The 11,763-nt window shown below is 35.1% G+C and overlaps 1 long non-coding RNA gene across 2 annotated transcripts; it reads right to left on the bottom strand.

Annotated features, from left to right (window-relative positions):
* Positions 1-5,396: 5,396 nt before the first annotated feature.
* On the bottom strand, positions 5,397-7,488 carry LOC141627114 (uncharacterized). Of its 2 annotated transcripts, XR_012536675.1 has the most exons (4): positions 7,156-7,488; positions 6,273-7,020; positions 5,814-5,997; positions 5,397-5,686 (listed from the first exon to the last, which is right to left on the bottom strand). It is a non-coding gene; the product is annotated as an uncharacterized LOC141627114 (long non-coding RNA). The 2 variants fall into 2 exon arrangements; XR_012536674.1 differs by having other exon boundaries at positions 6,273-7,484.
* Positions 7,489-11,763: the final 4,275 nt, after the last annotated feature.

Here is an 11,763-nt window from a genome sequence, read left to right on the forward strand (position 1 = left end):
CGAGTGTTTTTATTATGTGGGACCATTGTATGCATTTCAATGGCCTCATGTGAGTTTTTGTGCTCGCGGTAAGATCTTCATTGTCAGGATGCATTGTGCTTATGTCCATAAATGTAATGCATCCACCATCAAATATTTCAAGAAAACCTTTTTTTTAATTTCCTTCCCATGTGTAGATAGTTGATATAAAGGCACGGCCACTTGACATACCCGAAAGATGTTGGTGTTGTCGTTGGTTTATTTTGTTGTCAGGATGCATTGTGCTTTTGTTTTTTTTTTTTTTATTTTAATTTTTTTTTTCGGTTTTTTATTTTAGATCTAGTATTGGCGAGATTTACAGTTTTTTCTACTTTATAGTTATACAAATTTGGACTAAAGTTATACAAAAAATGGACTAAAGTTATACAAAAATGGACTAAAGTTATACAAAAACTGACTAAAGTTATACGAATATGGACTAAAGTTATACAAATAAGGACTAAAGTTATACAAAAATGGACTAAAGTCATACAAAAATGGGCTAAAATTATACAAAAAATTGGACTAAAGTTATACAAAAATGAACCAAAGTTATACCAAAATGAACCAAAGTTATACAAAAATAGACCAGAGTTATACAAAAATGCACCAAAGTTATACAAAAAATGGACTAAAGTTATACAAAAAATTGGACTAAAGTTATACAAAAATTGGACTAAAGTTATACAAAAATGAACCAAAGTTATACAAAAATGAACCAAAGTTATACAAAAATGGACTAAAGTTAATCCATATTTGTATAACTTTAATCCATATTTGTATAACTTTAGTCCATTTTTGTATAACTTTGGTTCATTTTTGTATAACTTTGGTTCATTTTCGTATAACTTTAGTCCAATTTTTTGTATAACTTTAGTCCAATTTTTGTATAACTTTAGTCTTTTTTTTGTATAACTTTGGTCTATTTTTGTATAACTTTGGTTCATGTTTGTATAACTTTAGTCCATTTTTGTATAACTTTGGTTCATTTTTGTATAACTTTGGTCCATTTTTGTATAACTTTAGTCCTTATTTGTATAACTTTAGCCATATTTGTATAACTTTAATCCATATTTGTATAACTTTAGTCCATTTCTGTATAACTTTGGTTCATTTTTGTATAACTTTGGTTCATTTTTGTATAACTTTGGTTCATTTTTGTATAACTTTGGTTCATTTTTGTATAACTTTAGTCCTTATTTGTATAACTTTAGTCCATATTTGTATAACTTTAGACCATTTTTGTATAACTTTAGTCCATTTTTGTATAACTTTAGTCCATTCTTTGTATAACTTTAGTCAATTTTTGTATAACTTCATACTTTTTTTGTATAACTTTAGTCCATTTTTGTATAACTTTAATCAATTATAAGATTAAAATCAACAAATTATAAGAATTTTTATATGGCTAAGATTAAAACAACAAATTTTATGAAGAATATTTTAGTAGATCTTAGATGAAAAAAAAGTATCTCATAAAAGAAAAAAACGAGATTTAAAACCCGAAATCTTAAAAAAAAAGTATAACAAGAAGAGATTTGAGAAAATGAATAAAAAACGATAAGTAACAAAATAAAAGAAAATAAAAGACAACAACAAAAAATGAATGGAAAAAACAACTCAAAACATAAAAATAAACACCAAACGAAAAAAAAAAAGGTGGCGGCGGTGTGGTGGCGGCGGTGGTGGGTGGTGAGTTGGTGTCGGGTGGGATAGTGGTGGGTGGTGGTGAATGAGGAAGAGAAGAATGAATGATTTATTTGGGTTTTTTGATTTAATTGAATTTTTTGGGTTTTTTGATTTAATTGGATTTTTTGGGTTTTATTTATTTATTTGGGTTTTGGGGTTTTTTATTTATTTGGATTTTTTGGGTTTTTATTTTTTGGGGTTTTAGAGAGAAGATGAGTTGTGTGATATGTGAGAGAAGTGGATGAGAGGAAAAGAAGTTATAGTGAATTAGTGATTAATTAGAAGGATTAGTGAAGGAGGAGAGAATGAGTGATATTAGTTCATAAACACACTTTTGGAGGTTGATCTTGTCCATCCATCTCTCCATCCAATACTCACATAGAACATGACTTATACTAAATATATAAATGGCGCTTTAGTTGATCCTTCCTCTCTCTATATATATATATATATATATATATATATATATATATATATATATATATATATATATATATATATATATATATATATATATATATATATATATATATAGAATCGGATCTCGTGCGAACTAAATTAAGGTGCGAACTGTACAAACTCACTTAAAAACAAAACACGGCTATACAAACACACGCGCTTAATTTAATTCCCATGTTATTACCTTTTCTCTCTCCAAAGTCAAAACAATATTACCAAACCTCGACATCCCTCGACCTTAACGTTGTCGGAGCTCAGTCCTGAACCTTGTCGGAGACCACTGCAACTCCATCACCGTCGTTCGTTTCATCAGCTTATCTTCGACTCCGTCCGGTGCCGCACCACCACCACGACAATTAGAGTTATTTTTAGATAAAATAGATTATATTTGACTCGAAATCTTCCAAAAATGCCATTAGTGCGGTTAGTTTTTTTTAACTTCTTCTTCATATTCCATAGATCTATGAACTAAATCACAATTTTTAACAAAAAAATGACATCTATGGTGGTTAGATGTTGGACCGAGTTTGTTATTCTGAAAGGAGGAAGGAGGTGGAGGCGATGGTATAGTGGTGTTACTAAGGGGTGGCGATATGGTATGTGGTGGGTTAATGCACGTTCAAAGGACGAAATCCTCGACGGCGGAGAAGGAGAGGAGTGATGGAAGTTCTGGGATAGACGAGTTTATTAACGGCGCAATCTTAAAAGATTATTGATGTCGTCGGCTCCGGTTAGGGCGGTGGGTGGTGTAGCAGGCGTAAGTGTGGGTGGGCTCTGGTGAGGGTTTTTGGTGATCCGTGGTTGGAGGTGGGGTTAGTGGTGTTTATAGGGCCAATATAGTTTTTGTTGTTGTTGTTGTTGTGGGAGCGGTGCTAGTAGCTGTGGTGATGATGGTGTTGGCGGTAACGGCAGTGGTGGTGATGTGGCGGAGCAGTGGATGCACATGATATTACGGTCGGACACACATGGTATTACTACAGGATACACAAATTGATTTGTGTATCCCGTACTAATACTATGTGTATCCGGTATTAATATCATGTGTATCTAAGATAGTTTGTACGGTTCGAACAAGACCTTAGTTTGATCGAGTTGTGTCTCGAGTTGTTGAGTGCAGATGTTTTGTACACAGTGATAATTTTGTGGAAGCATGAAGTTGCTTGCAATCTGTTTTCATGCTAAATGTGCAAGGAGTTAGATCTTAGACATATTAGGCATACTAAATTTTGTGGTAAACTGTATGAAAAGGAGCTTTGCTTCGCCTCTTTTAGTTTCCAAGCCAAAATTAAAACCTTCACAGAAGTTGAATGGGCTGATTGTACATCATTGTGAGTTCGTGACTTAAGCGGTGGTTGTGGAAAAGGATACAAGGTACAGAGACAGAACATAGGAGGTTAGGAGAAGCCACAAGTCACGAGTCCCACGACACAAGGTTGGAATTCCAAAAGCTGTAATATTTGTTATCGTGATTGTCGATTAGATTTTGGAATTAAATATTTTAGCTTGATCACTTTTTATAAGCAGATACGCATATTAATTATGCCCGTAAGACGAAAATAGATGATAAAAATATGCAGTACTCGACTAAGACGAAAATTGATATTAAAATGTACGATGCACTAAATAAAAAGAGCATGATAATTTGCTTCTGAATACTGTTCTTTACTCTTCACAGACATAACTCAGCCCATGAACAGACCCCGACTGGATCTACATAGAATTAAACATGATATAATCACAGAGATCGGCTTGCGATTTCATAGGTTAGAGACAAAATCAAGCCGGAAATAAAAATGAATATATGTTTAAAGTTGAAGTGTTTGAGCAAATTGTACCTGAGTTTAGACACAACTTAAAGCATGGCGAGATCAAAATTGATACTACTTGACGTTAAATGGATACAATATAAATGGCAGAGGAGACAATTTTTGTTGCTATTAGAAACGAATATCAAATTTCTCTCATTTAACTCTAGAAATTAAGAACCAAGCTAACAACAGCTACTTGGTACTTAGTACAAGTATTTTTAAGACCGTAATAAGCGTGAAACATATCTAAACAACACACATACCCAACACTAATTTTTGTCCCATGCTAATCGGATGTGTGTTGTTCAAACCGTATCAAATGCTAAATTTAGGATTCCCGTCCCCTTGTTTGATCTCATTAAGTTGCTAGATACACTCGTTTAAGTTTTTAGATACGTATCTCTAGATAGCTAGATAGACTTCTTTAAGTTTCTAGATACATCCTCTAACTAGCTAGATACACTACATTAAGTTTTTAGATACATGCTTCCAACTAGCTAGATACACTTGTTTGAGTTGCTAAATACATATAGCTAGTTACATTCCTTTAACCTTTTAGATAGATAGATACATTTAACTAGCTAGATACATTCGCTTAAATTGCTAGATACATACTTCTTACTAGCTAGATACACGTCTTTAAATTGCTATATACATCCCACCTAATACCGTAAGAGTCTAGGCCCTAGGGCCACTTCACATAAATTTTTCATACATTATTTCCAGAAACAAGATTATACCACATGGTTCATTTGTAACCTTGACGTCATCAATTTTTTTTTTTTTTTTTTGTCATCAAGGAGCATTCGATACTTTCAACAAGTATATACTAGTTGAGCAATCACATGACCGAATCTTTTAAACTACCATCGTCAACTACATAACCAATTAGCCATATATACCTCTATTAAATTCCATGAACAGCACCTCACTACCCATCATTAAACTACCATTGGCAGCCCATTTCACACCCACCAAATACCAAGAACACCTCAGGCTAGCGCTGTCCACGAGCATCAACCACGGTCTACTCAAATTTGACGTAAGGTCGCAGGGGTTGTGGTGATGGTGGTGGTGTTGCAGTAGTGGCGGTGGGTAGTATAGTACATGGTGGTGCGGTGGTAGGCGGTCATCGTTTTAAGTTTCGGCTTTGGATACATACAATATGATGCTAGATACACATACGAGGAGCCCAGATACACAAATCGATTTGTGTGTCTGGAGTACTCATGCGTATCTAGGGGAAATAATATGCGTATGTGAGGATAATAATATGTGTATCTAAAGGTAAATAAACGACCGGGAGGGAGGGAAGTGTTGATCTTTTGCTCTTGATTGCAAGGACATATAAATAATGTTCTACGCCATAATACATTAAGTTGATTGCAAGGACCTATAAAAAACATAAATTTCTACCAAACATACTGCACAACACTCATTCTGTCATTTTTTGAAAAAACATTTATGGTTAATGTACACACATTTTATAGGCTATAAATATAACTACAATAGGTACATGTTTTCGGTGTATAACAATTACTAAATGGCAGGATCGGGGTTGCACCTCACCGACTGCCGCCAAATGAGCTCCTTGATGTTTTCCTCTGAAAATGATGGCTGTTGAAAATCAAAACTGAATGGATGAAGACAAATTGGTTCTTCATTTATATCATGAAGAGGGGGTAAATATGGGTGACAGGGCGCCTCATTAACTGTACAAAACAAGAAAACCAATATTATGTTGAAAACAGGTTATACTTTTCCATTAATATTCTGCAAGTGATTGCTCAGGTTTGACAACAACTCGTATGACAAAAGTTAAGACACTGATGGTAATACCTGTTATGCGCTCATTATGATCGAAGACGTGCATTCTCTCAAGTAAATCAATAGTCGCAGGAGATGTATTAGGAAATCTTATGGAGAACAGTTGCCTTGGATACTGAGGAAGCTGCTCGACATATTTACGAGCATTATCTTTCCGAAAAAATCCTAAGCTGGAGTCGCCAGGTGCGCCAATAAGCTTCATAAGAACAAAATCCGTACAAACACAAAATGTCAGACCCTCTCCATACTTGTTGCTGTATAAACCGGTCTTTACTGATGCACATCTTAGGCAGCTCTAAACATAAACATATGACTCTTCTAGCAGCTATCTAACATCAAAGAGAAACCAGTGTAGAATACTTCGGATGAAATAAGTTTAACTATTTGGCGACGTTACAATGACCACAAGTGAAGCGAAATGTCTGATTTTAAGCAGCGGCTATCCCGAGAAAAAAAAAACAAGTAGCTTACCTCAGTTATTAGTTTCAGCTGGTGAACATAGTCTTTGCCAGGGAAAAGTGGGTGGTTCTCTGGTCAAGATTTCTCCGAGTATGCATCTGACAGACCAAATATCAATACATTGATGTATACAAGATTGAAGCTTGACTTGGATTATTCAATTTTGGTTGTTTAATCACTCAACTGTACATGATTAAAAATAAAGGGTGAAAATTACATTAACCAACTACCAAATTAAAGCAGAGGACTTATGCATACTTCATCAATCATAAGCATTTACATCATGTACCCAATTAATGAAACCATTAAACATAAAATTGCAGGCAATACACATTAAACACAAGTAAATTATGGGATGAAAATGGTGTTACCTTAATGAAGACGTACCATTAAATGACCAATCAGTCTGGTACCCGGGCTCACGTTTTGCTATACGAGGAAAAACACCAGCCACAATTGTTTGGGTGCATTCCTGCGGGACTATTTATCTAACATACTCCAGAAGGTAAAGAAAAGCGCATTATCGCCATTTCCATCGTTTTATGCCAGTCCTTGGATTTCACACCCAAACCCCCGGCTAGTTAAGCCCTTCGTCATTTTTAATCTTGCAACCGTACAAATTACCAAAATACCTTTAATACCACCCTCGGATATACATTGTATTACTACTAGATACACAAATCGATTTGTGTATCTAGCAGTAATACCTTGTGTATCCAGCATAAATACCATGTGTATCCGGATTGTTATTTTGTAAGATCTACTTTAAAGAAAAAAAAAAGAAAAATCAAATAATTATACGCTTCTAGCAAACTAAATCAATTTAATGAAACATTCAAATAACCACCAACATTACTAAACCACAGTTGTTTTATAATTGTTCAGATCTACTAACCTGAAACTTAAGAATAAAACACATATTCCCTCGCCGTCGTTGATCGCCTTGAGGTCGACATCGCCGACAAAGTAGATTCGGCGACAACAGAATCAGTCACTGGTGGTGTTCTCAGGTGGTCCGATAAGCGATGGTGGTGAAAAGGTAAGGAAAACTAGAGGTCGTGGTCGTCAGTGATGCGTCGACACTAGTCGTCTGTGATGCGCCGACGTCGTTGTATCTCGCAGGCAGCAGGTGAGGATGAGTGATGTGACAGGAGAGTGGATGGAGGTCGAGGGTTAGGGAATAAGAAAGGAAAAGGGTTAAATTTATAGAGTTGGTTTTTGCGCGAGATAGAGTAACCGTGTATATTAAATCTTACTCCGTAGTTCGTACGGTTCGTTCAGTTACTCAGTTCGTACCTAAACCCGCCCATATATATATATATGATCAATCCCGGTGAGTAGTTAATTATGGCGGGCGGTAATTTTCACCAAATTCCTTCATTAATCCTTCATTTATGGACTAACTTCCTATTATTCATTGGGCTGAAAATTGAGGGCTCATTCCAAATCTTTTCATTTAAAAAAAATATTTTCTCTCACTAAAATATTAAATCATCAATAAATAGCCAATTACACACTATCTCTCTAAAATATACAAACAAAATTGTTTTCCTGAAAATTCTTCAACTAGCAAGCTCTCGTTCGTTCAACGGAAATTCTTCAGCAAAGCTCATCAATTTGTTCATCGAGTTTTCGTGGATTTCATCAAAACAACATCCAACAACGTTGATTCAAGTAATTTCAGAAGAAAAATCGATCAATTTTCAGGTAATTTCATAATTTTGATCAAAATTGAGTATATTCATACAATTCTGTCAATTCACTCATAAATTGATGATATCAGGTTCGAATTTGATCAAATTGAACGATTTTGTAAATAGAACGTTCGAATTTGACCAATATTTTGAGCGATTTCCATTTTCTCGCGATTTCGTACTACTTACTAAATTATTTTTGACGATTTTGCAGCTCTAATTGCTATGGAGATTGTAGATATCACAATGACTGATGATAATAGTGTTATTGAATCAGGTATATCGGTTTTTATGTAATTTTTGTAAAATCTTATGTTTTCTGATTCAATTTGCATTTGTCAAAATTTCTGCTCGATTATTATGGAATATATGGATCGATATTGTATTTCAGTTTTTTTGCAAGGTTTAGTTTATGAATTGAGTTGATTTTGTGAATCTTAGGACCTAATTGTGTGACTGTGAGAGTTGGTTGAATTGTTACTGTAAGAGTTTATGAATTGAGTGGATTTTGATGTTTGGTGAATCTCAGACCTTATTTTGTGAATCTCAGACCTAGGTTAGTGAATCTTAGAGCTTGTTTTGTGAAACTTGGTCATCATAAGTGGTTAGAATCACCTTTGCTGCTCTTTTACTTATTTTGTGAATCTTAGACCTTATTTTGTGAATCTCAGACCTTAGTCAGTGAATCTTAGCAAATGATGATAGTGTGATAATTAAATAAAACTTAAAAATCTTCACCAAATTTTTTTTAAATTATTTGAACTAATAATCTGATACTTTATTTAGTGAATCTCGGACTTTATTTGGTGAATCTCAGCCTTTATTTAGTGAATCTTGGGCCTTATTTTGTGAATCTCTGTTGTTAAACGTTACTGATGCAATTTATTTATTTCTTTTTGTGTGAAGCAGAGACCGTAGTTTGTGAAACTAGAAGGTTATTTTGTGAAACTTAATAACTAATATATACAACCTGGGTAAGATTAAAAACTGAACTAATAATCTGAACCAAAAAGTGAACTTGTGAATCTCAGTCCTTGTGTTTGTGAATCCTACAGCTCTTTTTGTGAACCCTTTAGGAATGACCTATTCTTTTCTCTTCCTTGCTCAGATAATATCCTCAGACTTTATTTGTGAATCACAGACCTTATTTAGTGAATCTTAAGCCTTGTTTTGTGAATGTGAGATGTGACTTTGTGAACCTTTTATCTTCTTAGGTATTGATTCAAATGTCAACAACAACTCACAGTGTAGTGTGACGCCTCGTGTCGGTTGTGGTGAGGTTCCTTACTCTAATGCTGGTTCTGGTCAGGATGGTGAGGGTTCTACTGCTGTCTTAACAGCCCCTACAATGCCAACTATTTCCACACCTACTACTTTGGTAACTTGCACACCGGGTGGCACTGAGCTATGGATAAGTAGGATTGAAGAGAAGTTTGCACCCGTGGTTGGCAAAACATTTGTGGACTTAGAGTCAGCAATGTTGTTCTATAAAATTTATGCTATTGCTTGTGAGTTTGAAGCAAGGAAGTCTTCAACTAAGAGGTTTAAAGATGGTGTTATTCGAATAAAATGCATGGTTTGTCATCGTCAAGGTTTTAATAACAGGAAAAATCGTCCTCCCAAAGCTGATGCAAAAACAACAACCGTTGAAACTGGTGACAAAAAAAATCTGGTGCAATAAGTGCAAATAGAAAAACAAAAACTGCTAAAACCAGTACGAAAAATGGTGGAGGTGCAGGTGCAGGTGAAGCTGAGAGTTCCAATAAGCAAAGTGGTACAAGAATAACTAAAATTAAAAGGTGGGGTTGTGAAGCAATGATAAAATTCATGTTCCATGAAAAGATGTACAAGATTGAACAATTCCGTGAGGGTAACAATCACCCAGTGACGCCTGTCAAAAATAGGGAATTTGAGAAACTTGCTGTTAATATAAATCAACTGAACGAATATCATAAGCAATTGATTATACAAAATTCGAGATTGAATGCTGGGGCTAGTTTAACATACAAATTATGCAAGGAACAAGCAGAGGGTTTCGAAAATGTTTGAGCTACCCTTACGCAGTTCAAGAATTTCCAAAGGAATGTAAAGTGTCTACTTAATGGCAAGGATGGACATATGTTCATCTCTCGTTAAGAAACCCTCCGAGAAACAAAAGGGTTGGTATTTTCATATGAAACAGATGCTGACAGTGCTTTGACAAGAATTTTTTGGACAAATGCGGATTCCATCAGATGTTACGCATTGTTTGGTGATGCTAATTCATTCGATCCAACCTATGGAACGAACAAATATAACATGAAATTTGCACGTTTCACTGGGATTGACAATCACAAAAAGTCAATAACATTTGGATGCGTGCTTTTAGATCATGAAAACGATGACTCATTTATTTGGGCATTTCAGCGGTTCCTGAAAGCAATGGGTGGCAAAGAACCAAATTACATCATCAGTGACCAAGATGCCGGAATAATAAATGCAGTTCCAGGTGTGTTTGGAATATCTTGCTTTTGTGAAACTGGTTATTTATTTGGCGAATCTAGGAACATTATTCGTGAATCTTGAAGTTTATTTTGTGAATCATAGAGCGTGTTTTGTGAAACTTAGATCTTGATTTGTGAAACACAAAGCTAATATTCTTAAACTTGGTCATAAGTTGTTGAAATTGCCTATTTTGTTATTTCTCTTATCTTGTGAATGTGACACCCCGCGATAAAGCGGAAAGTATAACTTATAAATTAAAGCGGAAATTTAGGAGATTTTTGAAACTTTTATAAATTAAAGCGCGAGTTCATTAAAATCCAAAACATAAATAAAGAATGCGGAAATAAAGTTTAAATTATACAAACGTGATAGCCAAGGTGAGGGAAAATATATCCCTCGAATAACAATACAATAAAAGGTGAGTCTAAGAAATCCTAATAACCCGACTACAAGGCCAAATGCTCGCTAGCTCACACATGTCTTCACCCCATGAATGCACCGACTATTACCTGTCATTCATGTAAACATGAACGCCACAGTCAGTGGGGAGTAACTCAAGGTTCTCCCAGCCACAAAATGTCGAAACGAACATAACAAAGAACTAAAACAGGTAAGTCATGTAAGATACTAACAAAAGATATGAATATCAAGTTTATATTTAAGCATGGCAATTAAATGAGATGGAATATGATAGATCAATATTAGCATAACGGAGATTCAACTAATCATGTGAGACAATTAAATAATATGAAAGACAAGAATACGGTCATTTATACAAAAGCACGCATTTCAAGAAACACAACATAGATATGAGATTACATCCGAATCATGTGAATCAATTAAGTGAGGGATCAACCAATGCAATTTACAAGAATAGAAATCGTAGCCATTATTTGGAAAACCACTTAGCAAACATTGTACGGGACATGGCTACTAATGTCACATTCATACTTATGGCTTGCATCTCACCATAAGAACGGATGGGAACATCAATCCCGACGATCATATCGCAACTAGAGGGCTTATAGCTCACCCTTAGTATCCGATAGGACCAAGACAATCATCAGACAAATACCAATATCTATAACCAAGCAAGACCTTTACTACTCATATATCAATATATAATTCCCCTGGTAGGACGACAATGGTACTCACAAGACTCAGTCCTAGTCTAAATCGCCCGACTCTCGGGCGCGAACGGTCCTCGATTCGACATGCGGCAGAACAGTCCGCATCCAAGACTCGATCAACAAAAGGGAAGTCGAGAACCCACAATCGGCAGAACAGTCCGAAAGAGGCGGAAAATATGAGCTAAACCCACAATC

The sequence above is a fragment of the Silene latifolia genome, chromosome Y (assembly GCF_048544455.1).
Source record: "Silene latifolia isolate original U9 population chromosome Y, ASM4854445v1, whole genome shotgun sequence".
NCBI lineage: Eukaryota > Viridiplantae > Streptophyta > Magnoliopsida > Caryophyllales > Caryophyllaceae > Silene > Silene latifolia.